The sequence below is a fragment of the Aotus nancymaae genome, unplaced genomic scaffold (genome assembly GCF_030222135.1).
Source record: "Aotus nancymaae isolate 86718 unplaced genomic scaffold, 86718_ANA_hifiasm-v0.15.2.pri h1tg000064l_1, whole genome shotgun sequence".
Taxonomy (NCBI): Eukaryota; Metazoa; Chordata; class Mammalia; order Primates; family Aotidae; genus Aotus; species Aotus nancymaae.
Genome location: NW_026988479.1, coordinates 31,250,131 through 31,271,893, shown reverse-complemented (window position 1 = coordinate 31,271,893; position 21,763 = coordinate 31,250,131). Strand labels below are relative to the sequence as shown.

The 21,763-nt window shown below is 37.3% G+C and overlaps 1 protein-coding gene across 1 annotated transcript in view; it reads right to left on the bottom strand.

The window, feature by feature from the left end:
* The window catches only part of SGCD (sarcoglycan delta), a 669,010-nt gene extending 663,872 nt beyond the window's left edge, over nucleotides 1–5,138 (bottom strand). Inside the window, exon 1 of the mRNA XM_064366556.1 lies at nucleotides 4,998–5,138. The gene's annotated coding sequence lies outside the window, so the exon portion shown is untranslated. The remainder of the gene's footprint in view (nucleotides 1–4,997) is intronic.
* Nucleotides 5,139–21,763: the final 16,625 nt, after the last annotated feature.

Sequence of the window (21,763 nt, the reverse complement as noted above, 5' to 3'; positions counted from 1 at the left end):
ATCTGAGTTGTTTTCAGGATTGAGTTACTATAATTAAAGCTATTAAGAAAATGTGTGTAAAAATGTTTTCAATCCTCTTTGATAAATACCTAGGAGTGGAATTTCTAGGTCTTAAAGTAGATACTTGGACAACTTTATAACAAACTGCTAAACTAGTTTTCAAAGTGATTGGAATATTATACAATTCTACCAGTAATGTATGAAAACTGTGGTTACTTCACAACCTTTTAACTTTCGGCACTCTCATTCTTTTTATTTTTAGCCATTCTGATAAGTATGTAGAAGTATCTCATTGTGGTTTTAATTTGCATTTGACAACAAATGCAAATTAAGCACCATGGCTGTCTTTATTGGCTATTTTATCTAGTTTTATGAAGTGCATCATATATATGTTAAATATATATATTACAAATATTTTTTCCTAGTCTGTGGTCCATCTCCTTGTCTTCTTGGTGGTGGTTATGTATAAAATTTTTCTTTTTGGTGTTGCAGAGAAAAATTAGTACTGGGACAAAGGATCTCTCAGTAAAGCAACTCTTTTTACTGCCTGCAGAAAGGGTACTCCCACTAGCAATCTTGCCATGGACTACGATGAACAAAAGAAAGCAGACATATTTATTTCTTATGCATTTGGGGTTGTCCTTACTGTTGTGTCTGATCTCCATTGGCTGGAGCCGGACCTCACAATCTAAACTAAAACCCAATTGGCTAATAACTTGAAGCTTTTTTAAACAGGTAAAAGCAATGGTGAGCAAAAAAAAAAAGGGAAGTTCAAATAAGGAAGGGATATAGGCTGTGAGCTGGGACATGGCTGTGAGCACATCCAGCACAAATATCTTGGTTAAAGTCCAAGGACAGAGGATGTACTACACGCTCGTAAGCAAGTCTAACAGCTACACAGGATAGGGCTTCTAGCAAAAAGGCAAGAAGGCTTTTGAAGAAAGTGTTTAAAACAAACTATTATTTCTAACACTTATGAATTTTTCTTAAACAAGAAAGGAAACTTTGAAGAGGAACTGTTTTTTACTTCCCACAGTGATATTTTTTGATGAGTAGATGCTTTCAATTTTCATGAGGTTTAAAGTACTTATTTCTTCTTATGGTTTGTGCTTTTTGTGTGCTTTCTAAAAAAAATCTTTTCCTCCTGAAGTTACAAAGATATTCTAGCTTTTCTTCCAGGAGATCTCTGGGTTTTGCTGCTGTTGTTGTTTTAAGGACTTATGCTTCAATCTGTGCTCTGACTCAAACCGATTTTTGTGTATGGTTTGAGGTAGAGGTTAAGCTTCTTTATTTTTTACATAAATATACAGCTGTTTTATACTATTTGTTGAAGCAATTTTTTTCTATCTTTTTTGAATGAATGTGGTGCTCTTATTAAAAGCCAGTTGACTATATATATATGTACCTATTTCAGAACTCTCAATTCTGTTATATTATTTATTTTTATAAGGACAGAGTCTCATTATATTGCCCAGTCTGGAATACAGTGGCACAATCATATATCATTGCAACTTCAAATTACTGGACTCAAGCAATCTCTTTGGCTTAGGCTCCTGAGTATCTAGGACTACAGGTATGTGCCATGATGCCTGGCTAATTTCTTTTTTTGCTGTAGAGACAAGGTCTTGCTATGTTGCCCAGGCTGGTCTTAAGCTCCAGATCTCATGCAATGTTCTCATTTTGGCCTCTAAAAACAGTAGAATTACAGGCATGAGCCTCGATGTCTGGCTTACTCTGTTTTATGGACCCATTCATTTATAATGACAGCTATTTTAACTTTAGTTTTTAGATTAGTTTTATATCTATTTTTTTCCATTTCATAGATTTCAAATTCAGTAATTAAAATCTCAGTAACGTTGCTTATGGTTTTTTGAAAAAGTTTTTTCCCTTTTGATGTCATATGCATATGCATGTATGTGTGTTCACTAATTATGCATACAAATACACAAATACACACACATTAAGGCCTTAAAGGATCCTAGTTTTTAGACATCAAATTTTTATAAGCTCCCTTATTTTTAAGAAATCAGGTTGAGCAGTGGCTTCTAAATTTTGGCAAAGCACAATTAAAAAAAAATTTGAGGGCAAAGTATGTGAATTATCTAGATGGTTTACTAAAATACAGATTTCTGGACCTTACCCTAAGAAGTTTTGACTTTGTAAAGTCAAATAGTAAGTCTGGGAAAGGGTCGAAGAATTTGAATGTCTAACAAGCTCAGATGATGCTGATGCTTTTGGCTTATGAAACATACTTTAAAGAGCATGGGCTTAGAAGAATTAGGTGGCCTTTCTAATGTTCATACAGGAGCTTTATCAGAACTTTGATTTGCCTTTTCCAAGTCTAGTTCCATAGCCACTAATTTATAGTGTCTTCACTTGAAAAGACATCTGAAAAATGTGTTCCATGCATCAGTGCATGGGAGCCAGAAAGCATTAGGCAGATTGATAGTACCAACACTGCCTCATTTCCTCCTTGGAAACTGGGTTTTGGTCTATGAACAGGGACAAGCACATCCTTATATATACGATGGCTGAACAGAGCCCTATGATGAACATGCACTGCAAAACTGGCATTCTTCTCCCGCATCCTCTGTCAACAATCAGAGAGCGCTTTATTTTCCCCTCAATGGTTGATCGGTCTCTAAACCAGAAACATTTTTATAGCCAAGCCTTTAAAACTTTTCTAAATTTATATTGTAAGTCCTTGGCATCTAAGTGAACATTCTTGACAGAACACAGACATTCCGAATTAAAGTTTAATACTCTCAAAGCCAAAAAACTCAGTAATCAAAATCCCAAACCAAATCCTTAAGCTTCTCTAGGTTTTTGAGGACAAGTAGAGAACATTTTAGCTTTCCTTTCCAATAGATAGAGAATGAGTGGAAAGGCTGGGCACAGTGGCTCACACCTGTAATCCCAGCACTTTGGAAGGCCGAGGCAGTAGGACCACTTGTGGTCAGGAGTTTGAGACCAGCCTGGACAACATGGTGAAACTCCATTTCTACTAAAAAATACAAACAAATTAGCTAGGCGTGGTGGTGGCTGCCTGCAATCCCAGCTACTTGGAAGGCTGAGGCAGGAGAATCGCTTAAATCTGGGAGGTGTAGGTTGCAGTGAGCCGAGACTGCGAGACTGCACCATTGCACTCCAGCCTGGGCAACACAGTGAGACTCCATTTCAAAAAAAAAAAAGAATGATTGGGAAGAAATAACGGTACCACAACTATGTATCAATTATGTAGAATGTTTATACTTGTACAAGGACTCAATAAAGGTATACTATGCTGTATTTTTATCTTATGATTGGTTAATTACCTAGTTGGCCTTTGAAACCATCTTAAAGAAAAATGAATTCCTACTAAGTTTTCATACTTAAACTACCTTAAAGATGTGAAAAAGAGCAAAATAAGTTATCTACTTTATTTTTTAAAAAGTTATTCTTACTAGAGGAGGAGGAGTGTTTGTTTGAAATGCTCCCTCTTACTTGTCTGCCCATCTCTCAGCAGTCTTCTAGCAGTTCCACAAGCAATGTGAACATCACAGCTCATTTATTCACTGGCATTTGGGAATACTAGATAGAAAGTGCTTCATCCTCAAAAGAAGGCCCATTCATGACTAGCTAAGAGCGTACACCACACTTACTTTAGCAGTGAGAAATTCAGAAATAAAATGACAGCGGCCCTGTGGCTGTAACTAATGTGATATTCAACAGCTCCATACTTCCACTTTGCACACGCATGACGTATGACCTGTGGTGCCAGGAGAAGGGAGCCAATGCCACACCTCACCTACATTGTTCTCCCAGTTCCCAGAAGCCTTTGGGTTACGAAGAATTATTTTCTCTTTCTTTTTTGAAGGAGATTAAAAGGCATCTAATAAGTTACCAATGAAATTTTCACACACATCCTACAACTTCTCTTGAACACACCATGTGGTTCTAAGCTGTAAATCATCTTTTCCCCAGTGCCTTTAACCAAAAGCGAATGCAATCCTAATAGTCTCTACAGTAGATGAGCACAGAGAGTTAAATTCTGGTAAGTCTGGGAATGAGCCTGGCCCCTGACCCTTTCTTGCTACACAACCCTAGAAAACCTTTTTACTTCTCTCCCCTTTGGTTTTACAGAACAGAAATTCCTATTCCAGATGGTTGTTCTGAGTTGTGCTTATATTTTTTTCAAAGCTCATAGCACAATGCCTGACTCACTATACATACTCCACAAATGGTAGTTCGAAGCATTTTCTCTCTCCTCTCTCTCCATCTGTCCCTCCCTCCCTGACACTGTCTATATATATATGCATATATACATGCACACACATAGATACCACTCAATGAATTATGTATATTTATACATATATGTTTGTGTATATGTATAAGGATGTGTGTATATGCATGCAAATGCATACTTTGTTGATTAGTGTCTAATTACCATTACTGTGATAATTATCATTTGAACTTGAAAAAATAATTGAAACCTTTTGACTTCAACTTAGAATCTGCTCCAGCATGGATATATATCCAAAATAAATACAAAGACAGCTCCCCTAAAGAACTTAAGGAATTACGAAATTTTGTCAAAGTCTCCTGTGGACACTGAAAATGCGAATTAACAGTGTATTACACAGCACCACTTTACTCATCTCTTTACCTGAGTCTTTTATCACATAAGTATCTGCCCCCATTTCTCTTTTCTTTTCTAGCTGAGACACCTGCACAGACCTCTCCTTATGCTTTGTCTTTGCCCTCTGGCCACCTCTTTATTATTGAGACAATGCAGACTTCCTTCGGTTTCTACCACTGTATCTTCACCTGTTGTAACACATCTCATAAGCTGCTGGGATATTTTAAAGACAGAAAATATTTTCCTTTAAGAGTCAAAGGAAAGAGAAGAAGGTCAGGGAAAGGGGGAGAAGAGGAGAAATACTGTGAATATGGATACATATCTTTAAAAGTATCACATTTGTCTTAGAAAATAATATATTAAAGTCACAAACCCCTACCTTAGCAGTCCTAATCTTCTTGAATCCTGGACATAAATTTCAGGGCAACATTGGGATTAAGAAAATCTCCTCAGGCCACCACAAAAGGGATGGTTGTCTCAGCTTTCACACAGCTTCCAGTAGAGCCTTCTCCAAATCCCTGAGGATGGAGGTTTCTTCCAAGTCTACAAAATTACAAGAGAAAGAAAATGTCCATAAAGATAAACAAAAATAAAGTGAAGTTAAATTAAATGCCATTTGACTTGGAGAGACTAAAGAAAAGATAATTTAAATTCTGTTTGTCATAAAACTGCATAATGCCTGAATGGGTTCAGTCTTGACTGAATTGAAGAATCAAAACAAAAAAATTCATAGTATATCAAGGCTGGAAGGTATTTTACAACTTAACAATTCAAATTTGCTCATTTAACTTACAGGAAAACTGAGGATGGGAGAGCAAAAGTGATTTTCCATGATGATTCATAATCTGTGGAATAGTTAAGTCTGTGTGTCAAGCAAATATTTAGTATACAAAAACAATGTGTTTAACACTGGCCTGTCGTAAAAGCAAGACAAGGAGACAGTGCATCACTCCACCTTCGAATACCTCCCTCACTTGACTTTTAAGGTATCAGCCTTACTACTACCACTGGCCACTCCATCTTGGCTACCCCTGTTATATCTTTTCGACCTCCCAATTTCCAACATAAGGACATCGTAGGGCTTAGTCCTGAGCCTATTCTCTATACACACTTTCTCACCAGGTACATCTTCCAGGTCCACAGCTTGAGATACCATTTGTACTTTGACAACTCTGGGATTTGTCTCCAGGCCCAGATATTTCCCTGAACTCTAAATTTCTGTCAACTGACTCTTCAACAACTCTACTTGGGATTCCAATAGACATGTCAGGTATAACATGATCCAACTCAGGTCTGACTTAATCACCACCACCAGCAGCTCCTGCCTGGAAAATACTAAAGCCCTCCTTCTTCTAAGTTCATGCCTTCTCAATCAATGGCAATTTCATTCAACCAGTTGGTCAGGCCCAAATCCTCCAAGTCAACCTTGATGCCTGTCTTGCATATATACCTCATGTCCATTTCATCAGCATATAATGGTGGCACTATCTTCAGAATAAATCCAGCAACTGACTATTTTTTTTTTTACCACGTCTTTTACTACCATGCTGGTGCAAGACATTATTAAAGATCTACAAGGTTGCACAGCAGGCTCTCTCAGACTAGGGCTGGCACTCTCTACCAGACCCATGTAAGAGAATGATATTCCCCGGCTCAAAACATTCCACCTCACTCAGAATCAAAGTTACTGTTACAATGATCAAAATGATCCCGCTTGATGCTGATGTATGTCTCTTACCACCGTCTTCATCTTCCACTCTTCTCTTCTCCCCCTCATTTATTCCTCTCTAGCCATGCTGCACCTCTAACACACCTCTGACTCCATTAGGAGCCTTTGAACTCATCATTCCCTCTACCTGGCACACTTTTCTCCTCACTGTTTCATGTCTTTGCTCAAATGTTACCTTTCCAGTGAGGACCCTAGTAAAATTACCCTACTTAAAATTGTAAACTCTTACCACCTATCTCATTCCCATTTCTCTAGGTTTAAAAGTATTTTTGATATATTACACGTCTACCTGCTTATGATCTGCCATCCCCCAGTAAAACGTAAACTCCATGCATGCAAGAAATTTTATCTCTGGTATCCTGCTGTGTCTCAGGCCCTTCATTTCACTGAGAGCTTAGCACAAAGGTGGGGCTCAATAAATATTTTTGAATGAGTGAATTAATGAGCAGAGAGGAAGGTTAAGTAAACCTTCTCATGGCCGCTCAGCTGATAAGTGGCTGAGCCTGGTTTGAACCAAAAGCATTCCATCTCCTGCAATTTTGAAAACTATGAAATATTTACTAGATGAATGTCTTCTAGTGTTGGGCTTAGGAAAAATTTGGTATAGTCTGGAGTGTGATGCAAAAGATGAGTATTAGGTATATTTGTGAATCTAGCAAACAAAATCCCCAAAACTATTTCTAGGAATACCTAGAGAGTATGTGTGGCATGTATTAGGATGACTCTGCTTAGACGCTAATACTGAAATCTCACTGTTACTTTCATCATGTCTTTTTCAGGGTTTCTGCCTTTGTTTCCATGCCATTATTTCTTGTCATTCCCTCAAATCTCAGTCCCTGCTTTACTATAAAAAGTATCAAGTAAAGGAATCTAGGGTTAGACCAAAAAAAACAAATGGGAGTGGGAAAGAGATGTGTTTAGGGAAAAGGTATTGACAGTCATCAAAAGACTTTAGCTCTAAATCTGATTTGGTCACAAATTTGTCATGTCTCTTTAGGGTCATCCCTTCCTATCCCTGGGGCATCTCAGCTCACCGCAACCTTCACCTCCCAGGTTCAAGCAATTCTCCCTTCCTCAGCCTCCTGGGTAACTGGGATTACAGTTGCCTGCCACCATGCCTGGCTATTTTTGTATTTTTAGTGGAGGGAGGTTTTTACCATGTTGGCCAGGCTTTTCTGGAACACCTGACCTCAGGTAATCCACTCTCCTTGGCCTCGCAAAGTGCTAGGATTATAGGCATGAGCCACTGAGCCCAACCAGTACCCCTCATTTTTATTTTATGTTACCCCTCATTGGGGTAATATAAATTCCTTCAAAGATCTTTAGCTCCCAAAAAATGATTTTCTTTTTTTAAATAATAAAAGGCTCCCTTATTCTCAGTAGTCTAAAATTGGTTAGGAAATACGGTGCAGTGTTTAAGAACTAGGCTTTGGGGTTTAATACTGTGGTTCTGGTTCTGGTTCCATTCTGGTCCCACCAGGTTCCATTACATAAACATAACATAAACATAGAATGTTTATATAAATGAAATGAAGTCATAGGTAAATCATTCATTACTCTGCATAATGTAAGTGCTCAATAAACTTTTACTGTTCTTTATTTTTAAAGTTTTTACTGCTGCAGGCTTACATTCTGCATGACATTTCATGAATTTATCTACCTTCACCTTACTCCCCACTGGAGTCTGAATCTTTCCATCTTTTATCATATGACATTGCTTTTGTAGCCCTTAGTGACTTTGGACAACTTTGTCTGGACCAACTCCAGGCTCGGTTGTATGCAGTTACCCCAGCTGCCCCCACATTCCAGGGCAGATGGCGGAATATTGTAACATGAGAAAGTCATGCTTTCTCATTCATTTATTGTCCGCTTTCCTATACCCGGCAATTTGAGGATGATCTTGGCCCCAGTTTTGGAATGTCAAGCCACAGTCTACAATTATTCCTGCATTCTGAAGCCAAGAGACACAACTCTGGAAGCAAACAATGCTGTAATTCAGCACAATGATAGATGGAGTTATTACAGAAATTGTGCTGACTGCTTTGAGAATTCAAATCTCAAGTCTATCCAAATGCATCTCTCTTTCCTCTTTTTCTAACCGATATTAAGAAACTGTCTATGATCAGGTAGTAACAACATAAAAATATGTCACCTACCTTTCAGGTTTAGTTACATCCCAACCTAACAAATAGTTACAATGCTGCAGGGAAAAGGTACTCACAATCTATTCTAAGTCATCCAAGGACATGATCCAAAACACATTTACAAATCAAATGTTTATGGAATATATAATATTTGCCATGTACTTTGTTAAACACTGGGGATATGGTAGACAATAATGGTGACTTTATTCCTACCTTCATGAAGACTTTGTTCCAACAGTTTTTCTTTATCTTTTGTAATTTCCTAACTTTGCCCAGATGTGGGTAGGCATGACAAAGTCCTACACATTTGCTGATTCACTCAAGTAGTGATATAGGGTGTGCTGACATAAATATCCCAATTTCTGCTTGATAGAGAGAGACAGTTCTATAATTCTTGGTTTTCTTGGGAACAGCTTACTCTCATTTCCTTCCTTTGCTCCCTACCTCCCACCCAACACATACCTCTTTCTGCTTTATTTGCCTCCTTTGATCAAGAAACAAAAACAGTATTCACTAAATTCCACCATCTATTAACAAGATGCCACACAGCACAGTAAAGGACACTAGGTCCAGAGGGCACAGCTTCAGAAATTAGCTTGTTTGAAATCCTTGGAAACTGTAAAAAGGTTAATGTTATTATACAGCAAAATAAAATGCGAAAGTATATATTAGGAATAACATCAAAAAAAATATCAAGAAAGAGCAATATACATCTTAAATCAACAGTGTCTGCATGGGGAGAGTGCTAATCATAGAGGTAGGTGGCATCTTTGCCTGTCAGGCAGCCTTGAACGCTTCAGGGAATCTGTCATTCTTCAAGAGGTATCAATTAGTGGTTACTCTGATGGCAGGGTGTGAACCGCATCTCTCTAATGGTTAGGTTGTGTTAAAAATGATTCCTATGAGCATAAAGTGCACACAGACATAGAGTTCACAGATACCCTGGCACCAAGACAGACTCCCAAGAGAGGCGGGTATCCCAAGAAGGCAGAACCAGGGAGAGTGGGAGCTGTAGAAGGTATCAGCAACTTTAAATGGATCTTGATTAAGATTTTTGAGCAGAAAAATCCTGGGGGAAAGGATGAACTATAGATTCAAATATACCTAATTATGAATTTAAATTTAAAACTATGCCAACAGGTTTGGGCCCTATAGGGAATTAAAGAAGCATTGCTGCGAAGATTTACCTCTCAAGGAGAAGTATGATTGCACAGATACCATATAGGCATACACACCTACACATAGCATTCTTGTTGCCAGCAATGCTTCCCAACATGTATATTACTTCCATTTGCGGAGAAGGAAATTGAGGTTTGGAGATGTTAAGTAATCTGACTGAAATCACCTAACCAGGAAGTGACAAATCAGGATTCAAACTCAGAACCGACGCTGGAGCATACTGGCATTCACCAAACATGCTGAAAGTCGCCGTTGCTTCGTTCCTAGGTTTTATTTCTGATTAAACCTAGTTCTGACACTCAGAAATGCCACAACTTAAAATCCAAAGGAATAGCTCAGTCTCCTCATAGTATAATTGAAAACTGGCCCAGCTCAGATTCTGCTGAGAAAAGTAAAGGCACCCAAATAGAAGACGGCACATTTCCTCCAAAGGCCTCGAGGTGGTCACACTACATACTGGAATCAGCTACCCAGATTGAAAACCCAGCACCAAGTCCCACTGGCGGCCAGCCTCAGGTATAAAATACAGATTGTATTTTCTGGCAGGTGACAACAACACCCAAAGTGGGTGCTATAAAACATAAAATACTTTGGGCATCTAGGTACACTCAGCTGTAACCAGAATCACCAGTTTTGGCTGGCTAAATATTAAAGCGCTTGCCTTCTGTTTATTTCTAGTCTGGACAACAAACAATTGAACTGCTAGTGAACAGGAAAAAAATCTGTACTGCTGGATTTTAAAGATTATCAAAAACCTCCAGTGACTTCTAGATATCTAATTGCTTGTGAATGCATTAGCATTATTTTCCTACTTTGTCAGCCTTTTAAATTGAATGGTGAAATCAAAGGGACGTTGGAAAAAAAAGTCACCGAATGTTAAAATGAGGCTTTAGGAAATTTCCTGGCACCTGAGCTAATTGCTGATTTATAGCCTTCTTGGCTAGTTAATGAAATATGTCTCTCATAAACTTTTAAACATGGGTTAGACATTGCTGGTGTGTAAGTAGTAAAAGTAGATGTACTTTTAGAACAGAATGTACACAGAATAGATGCCCTGTCTCACCCTTCTCTAAGTGCATCCTCCTAGCACCTCTTCCAGTCTGACATTTGCTAATTTAGCTGTCTAGAAATACAGGTCCTCCCTTTGCCTTAATAAATTTGTCTTTGTTACCAGGGAAGTGCTCCTGATTCCTAGCCGAACAGTAAGAGTGTGTATGATTTCCCTAAATGCATCTACTCTTTGCAGAAATCACATAATCAGTCCCCACATCCCACAAGCTTCCACGCACAGCAGTGCACCAGCATGCCATGTAGATACCAGCAACATTTGCAGGGCAGCATGCTATCCCACACGGCCTCCAATCTAGACTGTGGGCCCTCTGTGCTGCCTCAAATCCAGGCAATGGCTGACTTCACTACACTCTTGTTACTTGCTAGTGTGAAGGAAGAATTGGACCACATACTGAGACAGATGGGTGATTAAATTACCAGGGGCTATTTTTGCTAGCTTTCCATATATCTGTAGATACCCAACACGATTTTAAAAAATGACCAGAATCACTGATATCAGCGAAAATAGATCAGCATCACCTTATTCCCAGAACAGCAGCCTTGGATCTCCTGTTCTTAGTGACACGGTAAGTCAGATCCACAATATTATACCACTGTGAACACAAGAAAAGGATGCTCAGCAAAAACCTGTCATTCTAGGAGACTATCAACAAGGATATTATTTTGCCTTGATACCATAAAATGCAAAGATTATACTGGCTAAAAGCATTAGATCCCAACCTAGGTTTGCTTCCTGGCTCAGTCACCCACTAGTTGTGTCCTTGGGCATGCTATTTAACCTCTCAGTGACTCATCTGCGTCACAGACACCATGATGATACCTGCTCAGAGAGTTCTGTGTGATAATCAATTTTAAAGCACTTAGAACAGCATCCAGTAAGTATTTAAGTATGCAATTGTTTGCTGCCAATATTCACTGTCAAATGATTTTTGGGATTTTATTTTTGCTTTAGTGAAATCCTTCCAAAATAAAGTCAGCTGACCAGTTACAGAAAGAAGGAAAACAGGGAAAAAAAAACATGAATATAAGACATTTCACCTAGGCTGGATATATAATCACTTGAGAGTTGGGTAGAAGTTCAGATGGGTGAGTATTAGATTTAAGTAAAATCTCCTTGAGAGGCCTTGAATTAATACAATGGTGCCATGCTGGGTCTGAATTTTCTTACCTATTAAATGGGCATAACACCTTAACTATATTTTATAAGAATTTTAGGAGGATGAAAAAATAGTAATATGGGCAACAATGTGTTTGTGTCTTCCCTACTGTACCAAATTCTTCAGAGCATGGACTCTGTTTCATGTCCATTTCTTTGAGTAGGAATGTAATATAGAGCCATTGTATAGACATATTATCTGTATAGGAAAATGAATCAATCATTTATGTATGATACCCTTCACTGACTGATGTCTGAACAAAGCTGTTTACTCTGTGGTGGCAAGCAGGAAAGGCAGGCTCGTAGAGACTGACCTGCCACACTGACGTGCTGAGTAAACCCAAAGAATCTGAGACTCAGAGGAGTAGAATTACTGTCCAACCCCAAGCCATTAACAAAGCACAACTGACTATCATCATTACTGACACTCAACAGGAAGAGTCTCAGAAAGTATTATTTATTGAGCATGTACGTGCCAGCACTGTGTTCAGCTTGTATTTTATCATGAAATCTTTCCAATAAACTAATGAAACAATATTGTTAGGATTCCCACTTTGTAGACAGGGAACAGGAAGGCTCAGAGTGTTAAAGTAACTTGTGTAACAACATAGAGCATGGACTAGAATGCAGGAGAGTCTTGAGTCCAGGGTCTAGCCTTCCAATCACTGCGTTATACTTTTTCCTGCTGAGACCTAAATTCATTTTGCCTGTGATAAAAACTGTAAACATGTTCTCCAAGTTTGTTATTTATCTCCTTACAAAGCTTACGGTATTTTGACAATAGTCTTTTCATTTCATAAAAGCAAACAGTTAATATTCCTAACATATAAAGATTTTCTGAAGATAGAAGAGAAAAACTTTAGTAAGTATATAGAAAAATAGGCAAGGGGATATCAATAGGAAATTTAAAGAAAAAGAAGTGCAAATAGTCTGTGAACTCAGCCACATTTATAAGAAAAATGCAAATTAAGGATAGGAAAATTAGAGCATCACCAAGAATAATAACTGCAAAGAATCAAAACACTGCAGATACATTTAAATCTATGAGATCATAATAATACTAAGAAAAAAAGAAGACAGAAAACCTTTCATTGGTCATCTCTGGAGAACCAGATCATTATTTTGAAAATGGTAAATAATAGAAAAACAAGCATTTGTCCTGTCTTTCCTTGTGGTCTGTAATCAAATACTGACAAAAGTTTTTCACCAAAAATGAAGACAAAATAATTAAATTTTAAGATCAACATTTTTGTAGTCCCTAATAAAATAGATCTAATAATTATCAATGGCTGCTAACATTTCAAAAGAGAGAAGACATCATGCGCCTCCTCATGAAAGTACATAGCTTCCTAGGTGAAGCTGCGTATGATCAAAAACATGCAACCTAATTTACATCAAGTTGTTATCCTTAAATCTGTTTACAGAAATTCCAGGCGACTGAGAAATATGCTGTAAATATCATCACAGGAATTAAATAGGCAACATTCAGACTGTGAGACTGTTTATAGGACAGATAACCCCATTGTCTTCTACATATAAATTACAAGAAAAATAACGAACAATGATGGAAAAACTATGGATTCAAAGAGACTTAGGAGATAAGAAGGTCTATTTTAATGAATGGAACTCATTTGGATCTCGATTTACAAACAACAAGTAAGAAAAAATTATAATTGATAATTTGAAAAGTAGATATGTGATACTAAAGATTTATTAATGTCTTTGATACAGTATCCTTGTTATATTTATAAAAAGGAGATCATCTCGTAATGATGAATATTGAACTACTTAAAGAAGAAGTGCAAGTACGGGTGGGAATTTGCTGCAATAGGGTTTGGGTAATATACAAGAGTGCTCATTAACTAGTAACCTTTGAGGTTTGCTTATGGGTAGACAGGATTTCATTACCCTATCTTCTTTCTTTAACATGTTTTAAATTTGCCATAATAAAATTATATATATAAAAAAAGATAACTATTTGCCAGATATAAGTGCAAATAGCATCTGCATGCCAAAGAAATGATCCTAATAGTCCTCCTCTCTGGGCGGTAAGATTATGTATCATTTGACCTTTTAAACTTTCAAATTTGTCTTAATAAGTATTTGATGCATTTACAAACAGAAATGAAAAAGTTGATATAAAACAATTTATTTCCATATGAGATTTTAAACAACTAGGAAGCAAATTTTGCAAAATCTTAGGATTTGCTAAAGCTGGGTGATCAGCACACTGCACTCATTATATAATTTTCCTTAATTTAAAAATGTAATATTTTTAATACTATATTATAAAAGTTGAAAATAAAATACCTGGACTATTACCTGCTATCCCTGTTAGGTTATATTGTATACCTTTTCTCCAAAATAATGCCTAAAAGTAAACTGTGTCACACAATGGAGAAAGATATGCATAAGAGATTCTAGGAATCTGTCCTGTGGCAAAGCCTGTAAGAACATTAATCTATATATCTTTAAACATTTTGAATTTTAAAGGAATGAAAATATAACTTATAATTTACTAAAGGAATTTTACTTTTATAATGCTCAATGATTAGAAAAAAAGTCTTTTCATTCAGTTAAAAATATTTCAAAAAACAACTGGATGGGGCTCTAGCGACCAGCCAATTGAATCCTATTATTTCATAGATGGGAGGAAAAAGGCTTATCCAAAGTCACATAAATGACTTGGGTTAGGTGGATGAGAAAAACCCAGGCCTCCAATACCCATTTCCCATCTTTCATGATCATGTTGCCCAATGTGGCATTCAACAAAATGCTTCTGTGATCCCAGTAAAACCACAAACCTACATAGATCTATTATGAGAAAAGGGACATGACAAATATGTGGATACATAAAGAGTTGTGGCTTATGTGAGGGTACCTGTGATGGAGAAGAGGGGGTTAAGTCTTTATATAGAGACTATTTACCATAGCAGTTTTAGGTTTGCAGCAAAATTGAACTGAACTTCAGAGAGCTCACATGTATATCCCTTGTGCTCTACCCCTCCCTGCAAATGCACAGCATACCCCACCAACTGGCATGGTTCATTTCTTACAATTGATGAACCATTACATTGACACATAATTATCCTTCAAAGCCCATAATTTACATTAGGGTTCATTCTTGGTGTTGTGCATTCTATGGGTTTTGACAAATGTATTATGCTATGCATCCAGCAGTACAGTATCATACAGAGCAGTTTTTCTGCCCTAAAAAATGCCCTGGCTCCATCCATTTATCCCTCCTTCCCCACAAATCCCTAGCAACTACCATCTCCATAGTTTTTTTCTTTTCTAGAAAGCCATATTGTTGAAATCATATAGCACAGAGACTTTACAGATTGGCTTTCTTCACGTAGTAATAAACTCTTACGTTTCCTCCATGTACTTTTATGGTTTGATAAAAATTTCTTCTTAGCACAGAGTAATATTCCATTGTACAGATGTACCAAAATTTATTTATCCATTCATCAAAAGAAGGACATGTTGGCTCCTTCCAGTTTTTGGTAATTATGAATAAGGCTGCTATAAGCATCCATGTGCAGGTTTTTGTGTGGACCTAAGTTTTTCACTCATTTGTGTAAACACTAAGAATGTGATTGCTGTATCATACGGTAAAAGTAGGTTTAGCTTTGTAAGAAACTGCCAAACTGTCTTCTACAGCAGCTGTAAAGAGGGGCTCAATTTAAAAAATGATCACCCAAGTGAAAATCACACACAACCAGTATTAATCCTAAAATATCCTAGGTAGGCAGCATGCTGAGGCTGATATTCTGTACCTCGAAAGCCACTCAACTGTAAGATCTCTGAGGTCAGGGAAATTTTTAGTGTTTGCTATATTCCCAGTCCCTAGAACTGTACTGGAGCATAGTAAGTTCTTATTCAATGTGTGTTAAATAAATAAATACATGCAAAGGAAAAAATCTTCCCTCCAGTTTTGTAGCAGAGAGTTCTTTGGTCAAAAACAAGTGAAATAAAGACTTTTCTTAGCAGGCATATTGTTTAAAAAATAAGTATTTCTAAACAACAGAATCTCACTCAGGCAAAGTCCTCACCCTATAAAAGTATGAAGGCCTGGGACAGAGAAAGAACAGCAGAATCTCCTCTCTTACTCTGGGCCATGGGCTCACCGCATAGAACAGGGGACAGGATCTTCTACACAATTTAAACAGTTTTCTTTTTATTTGCCATGCACGTACAGTTGAATTTACATAAATTAAATGCACATAAGCTGAAACTCCACTATAATTGCAAAACCATTGCATTGGAAATAAGCCTTCATTGAAATCACATTAGAAACCAGAAAGATTAAATTAGATTTGGAAACATATTTAGCCCCATCAAGAGGTAGATTATAGAAAGTTTTATAAAACAACACAGATATACACAGCAGGCCACAGAGTGCCTGGCTAGGAAATGAAACAGCCTCATCACCTCAATATGGAGGGGAAAGCTGTCATCTCATATCAAGGCATGGATGATGAATCACCCAAACCTTGGAACTCTTGCTCTACAAACTTAACTGGCCATGCAAACAAACAACTCACCTATTCACCCGGACTCAGTTTCTTCAACTGTAGAAGGGGCATAATATTACCTCTATATGTGATTGTTTCACGGAGAGAGACTACATATGATGGGTCTAGCATCCTGGCTCTCAATTCTCAAACAAAAACAAACCACAACAATCCCTTAAAATCTAGGTGTGAAGTAATGGGAATTTATTTCAACCTTATTACCACCACAGGTATGCTGATCCTGAGCCTTCCCAAAACCTTATGCTTCCCATCCTCAGCACACACTAAGTTACTATTTAATATGTATTAAGAATCCAGAGAGTCCTATGAGTGAAATAAATGTGTCTTAGGTGACTGGCTACTATTTTTCCCTCACCCTTCTTACCAGGCAAATGTGAAGCTAAATTAGTCACTTATCCTAAAGTTCTCTGAAAACATTAAAGTCTAAAGAAATGCTTGATAATTGTTCTTAGCCATCTGGTGCCAAGTGATGCTCATGAACTTACATGAGCCATTTGGTAAAAATCCAAAAACGTCTATCTTAATTTTATATCTCACTTACCGAAAGTTCCAAGTTGAGAAATTTCTAAGGGGAGAAAATGATTTATATAAAGGAAAACAAATGGGTAAATCTTTGAACTCATCCACGTAAGAAGGCTTACAAAAATCTACCTCTGTCACCTGTTTTAATGCAGGAAACTAAGGTAACATCACACTGTTAACCTCTCCAATCCATGAGCACACACATGGTGAAGGATCAATTGTGGCTGCTTTTCTTTCTCAGTTCTTTCACATGACTAGCTACACATCAGTGCCTCTCACATGGAGAAGAGTCCTGGACCTACTGTGGTCTCTCTTCTTTCCTAGACTGAGCCACTAAAAACAGACATCCCCTTGTCTGCATTATTATAATAGCCTTCCAACTGGTCTCTACTCAATATATCTCTGGCTGATCCCAACCCATTGTCTACTTTATAGATGAAAGGACATTCTTAAAAATAAATGATTCCCACTTCTCTGTCCGAACTTTCCATAGGTTTCCCACTGCCCTTAGAATGAAATCCCAAATTCTTAACATTGCTTAGGAGGTCCTCTGAGACCTGGCCCCTGGTTCCATCACAAGTTACATCTTGTATCACACCCTCTCACCTACTCAGTGTGCACCAGCCATACTGGCCATCATTTCTTTCACTGTGAAGTGTTACACTCTGTCTTGTCTCAGTGCCTTGAGAATATTGGAAATAGAAGGGACGCACTTTGAACTAAAAACTCTCAAAAAGAAACATGAAAACAGATTTGACGGTAATTTGTGAATGTCTCTGAGCACCTCCTCTCTTCTTTCTCATTCATGAAGAGGTTGTGTCCATCTGCCCAAGGATGTTTTAGAGCTTAATTTTCTTCCTTAATGTAATAGTGTAAATAGATCCAATTTGCTAAACATATATTTTTTTCTTGTTCAAATATTGTCTCTCTCATTCTTCCCTCCTCACCCCGGATCTCAGACACTTCACAACACATTTACCCTCGCAATGTATATAAGCTGGCAGCCTGGATACTAATCTCACTTCTCAAGCAGGGCCAAATCAACTGAGACACCCACCTGGAGTAGCTAGAAGAACATTACTTATCATTCAATGATTTTATGACAACATTTAGCTTCTGAAAATCACTGGATATTACTCTAAAAATAAAACATTACAGATAATTACTCCTTAGAATGGAACAAATCATTGTATTAATTTGCAAAGTTATCTTAGACATGGAAAGAGAGGTTTTTTTCCTTAAGTTGCCGGTGTACATGAAAAAGCTCATTTCTGAGAGGAAATAGGAGAACAAAAAATTGCTTCATGGTTTCTGAAATTCATTTTGCTGATGCCAATAACAAGTCCAACACTGTGCAGTCCCCGGGAGTCCTCAGAAAGAATTACAGAAAGTATGTCAGAAGGAGAGAAAGAAAGGAGCATTATAGGTGAGTGAAAAATAGCTTTTTAATTTTGGAAGAATATTTGGGAAGTCTATGGACACAGAACTCAGTGCAAATAAGTTCAAGTAGAAATCTAGTGACTATAATTCCCAGGGAAGAAATAGAATAAAGCCTTATAGAGGTCACCAATACAAAATTAAAGGGAATATTAGTAACAGTAATAATAAAACCTGACTCCCATTCATATGTATTAATCCATTTCTTTCTCCTAACAACTTGTGAGGTAGGTTCTCCCATAATCTCCACCTCACATGTAGAAAAAACAATCAACTTATCCAAGGCAGCAGTGCTGAGATCTGCATCAAGGTGGCTTGGTTTCAGAGTCCACACTTGTAACCATGGCACTGTGCTGCTTCTCACATCTCAAAGGAAGTCAAATGCAAAGAGATACCTTAAATATTACACTTTGCCATTGATCCCCAAAGCAGAGGTGAGTTATCCATTCCTGATAATGCAGGAATAGAAACTCAGAATACTGTGTAAATAAACAAAACTAAGTCCTAGAAGTCTTCTGACTTGTGTCAAATGATGCAAGGTCTCCTGATACATAACCCATAGTTGTCCTAACAAACCCTGATACCTAATTTGGCAAAAACCTATGGAGTGCTTTTAAAATGTTTGTCACACTGTTGACAAATGAGTCAGACATGGAGCAGTAAAGGGATTAGGAAAGTAAGTAGGAGATGTTGTGGGATCACAAATGAGTGGATAACATACATCTGGGTCATCAGAGACGCGGTATGAGATGGAGGCTGAAGTGGGTCTGGCTGGATGAAAGCATAAGAGGGAAAGAGATGTGAAGACCATTTCAAGCAGAAGAAACTATGGGAAAGAAAGCTTGGAAGAGGGAACACTGTAATTTCAAGGAAATGCATAAAGTCCTATATGGATGGATGAGTTACATATTTTGAGGACAGAGCACTCTGAACAATCACAATGGAAAAGTATATTGGGATGAGTCACACATAGCCATCCAGGCTACATTAAGGAGCTTAAACATATAAAACTGTCTTTAGGGTTGAAGGTAAAGAAAGACTTTTAGCCCAAATGGCTTTCTCCTCCTTCCCATCCCACTCCACTTACCCATGGCACCGTCCCTACACCAAACAGAAATCAGAAAAGAACCAAACAAAACTGAATCACTAAAATTGGCATAAAACCTGAAAGGAAGAAGATGAAGTCAGCAAGATGAGAAGTGAAGGGGGAAGAAAGAATGTGTCCAAAAGAAGAGAAATGTTACTTCACAAGAAGTCAAGCAACTACAGGGCAACTCTGAATGATGAGATCAAAGGACCTATCAGTTGTGCATTAAAGCCAGCTAGCAGGAACCACCTGTCAAATTTTCAGGAGTTTCGTGAGCTGCTTGTTAAATCATCAGTAACTTGAAAGCAGCCATATTGGGAAAGTCACACCATGAACATTGGCAAATGTTCTAAAATAGGGCTTTTCTTTCTTGAGAGGTGGCTTACCAGCAAGCACTGCCTATACTCACTGAGTGTTTGTTGCTGTTATTATTGGAGACAAATAAATAATACAAAGGTTCCATTTTTTAAACTCCCCCTTACTCTATGGACTCTTCATGTATTAGGGATTGTAACACAAACCTGAAGTAATGGACTGTTGTCTAATTTCTTAGCCTCCTGTGTTGGCTTAATACACTCACAGTAAGGCTAAATACTGAACTTGATCAACCTTCTTATGCGTGAGTTCCTACTAATCCTTGTAGACCTACAACTCCACAAAACATATGAAATAAAAACAACACTTTTGATTAGAAAAGCCAGTAAGACTTGGTAGAAATAATATCAATGCTTTCAATATTCTTAAAGTAAATAGAATTAGGAGTTTTATATGGCTGTTTCAAATCAATGAAATTCTGAACATGTTATAAAGATATATTTGAAAAATAAATACCCAGTAAATTTCATTCTTAATATGTATAACAGATTATACTTTTTTAATGCTTGCTATATGTATCAGACATCTGATAATGTAACAACCTCTATTTGGTTTTAACTACTATCTCCATTTTATAGCTGAGAGAAAATTCAGGCTTATACGTTAAATAGCTTGCCCAAATTTCATAGCTTTTAAGAGACGAAAGCTCCTAGCCACTGATTCTGTAGTAAAAACTGTTAAATCCTATATATAACTGCTTGCTAGGATACCTGAATGCCATTAAGTAATGTTATGAAATGCAAAGAGTAAAGTCATTTAACTTAAATTCTTTAAATTAACCATTTTAAAAATTAAACATTAATAATGTTTGCTAGAAGGTGTGCATCCTGGTTTACTCTGGTTTTCTGGCATAAAAATTGGTAGTGCCAAGGATTGGAAAGGATTAGTTTTCTTTATTGCAACAGAAACTCTTAAGTGGCTAAAAATATACCAACTTGTCGGATTAGACAATGTGCTTCACTCCTTTTATAAAATATTCCAACTGGTGCCCATATTACGATAAACATTGGAAACTACAAGACTACTCTCTTGTATCGCACATATTTCTGTTTAGATGTACATACACCAAGAGGCAACTCTGTTTGTTTCCAGGCTTGTTTACTTCAGTTAGTCTTGTTTGTAAAAGCACATGTTTCTACGTTATTTATTGTAAACACTATGTAAATCAATAAAATGTGTGGAAAAACAGGATTGCTGTTTCCATGGAGAGTAAGTTGAAAACCAGTGGTAGACATAAATCTATAAATGGCAGGAAATATTAACTTGCACAAAAGATATATCTATGAGGAGGAATAGGAGTTAAAAGTAAGAATGACAAAAAAAAAAAGATCAGCTCCTTTTAGTTGGCTAGGAGGGAGGATTTGTGGGAAAACAGAGAGCTTCATGGAAGAGGTGTTTAACTTTAAAAAATGACTAGCATTTTGGAAAGTGGAAATAATACACATTTAAGTTAATATGACCAAATATGAACCATTAGTAAGAGTCTAATTTAGAAGAGAACAATATGCATATTTTTATAGAGAATTATTGAATTGGGACAGAATTATAAATGAAGAAAGATCTGCCAGTCTTAGTAACTCTAACTATACAGAAATTTTAAGTTGAAACCATGGATGAGCTGCTAGGGGTTCCATTAGGGGTTCCATGAACCCCCTGCAACTTACGTAAAGTTGTTAATTGCATTTTCTTAGAGAGAGGATCCACAACTTCTGATGCAAAATGGATTCAGAACCACTAACCTACAGACTTATTCCAAGGTAAATTGATGGGCTCATGAGGTAGCTATTGCCTGTTTCCTAAAATGAGGATTAAAAGTTAGTCATAATTGCCAGCTTTATTTGCTTGTAAGAACTGGGAGCAGACAGCAGCAGTAATAGGCAGTTACTGCAAAAAGCAGAAAAATAATG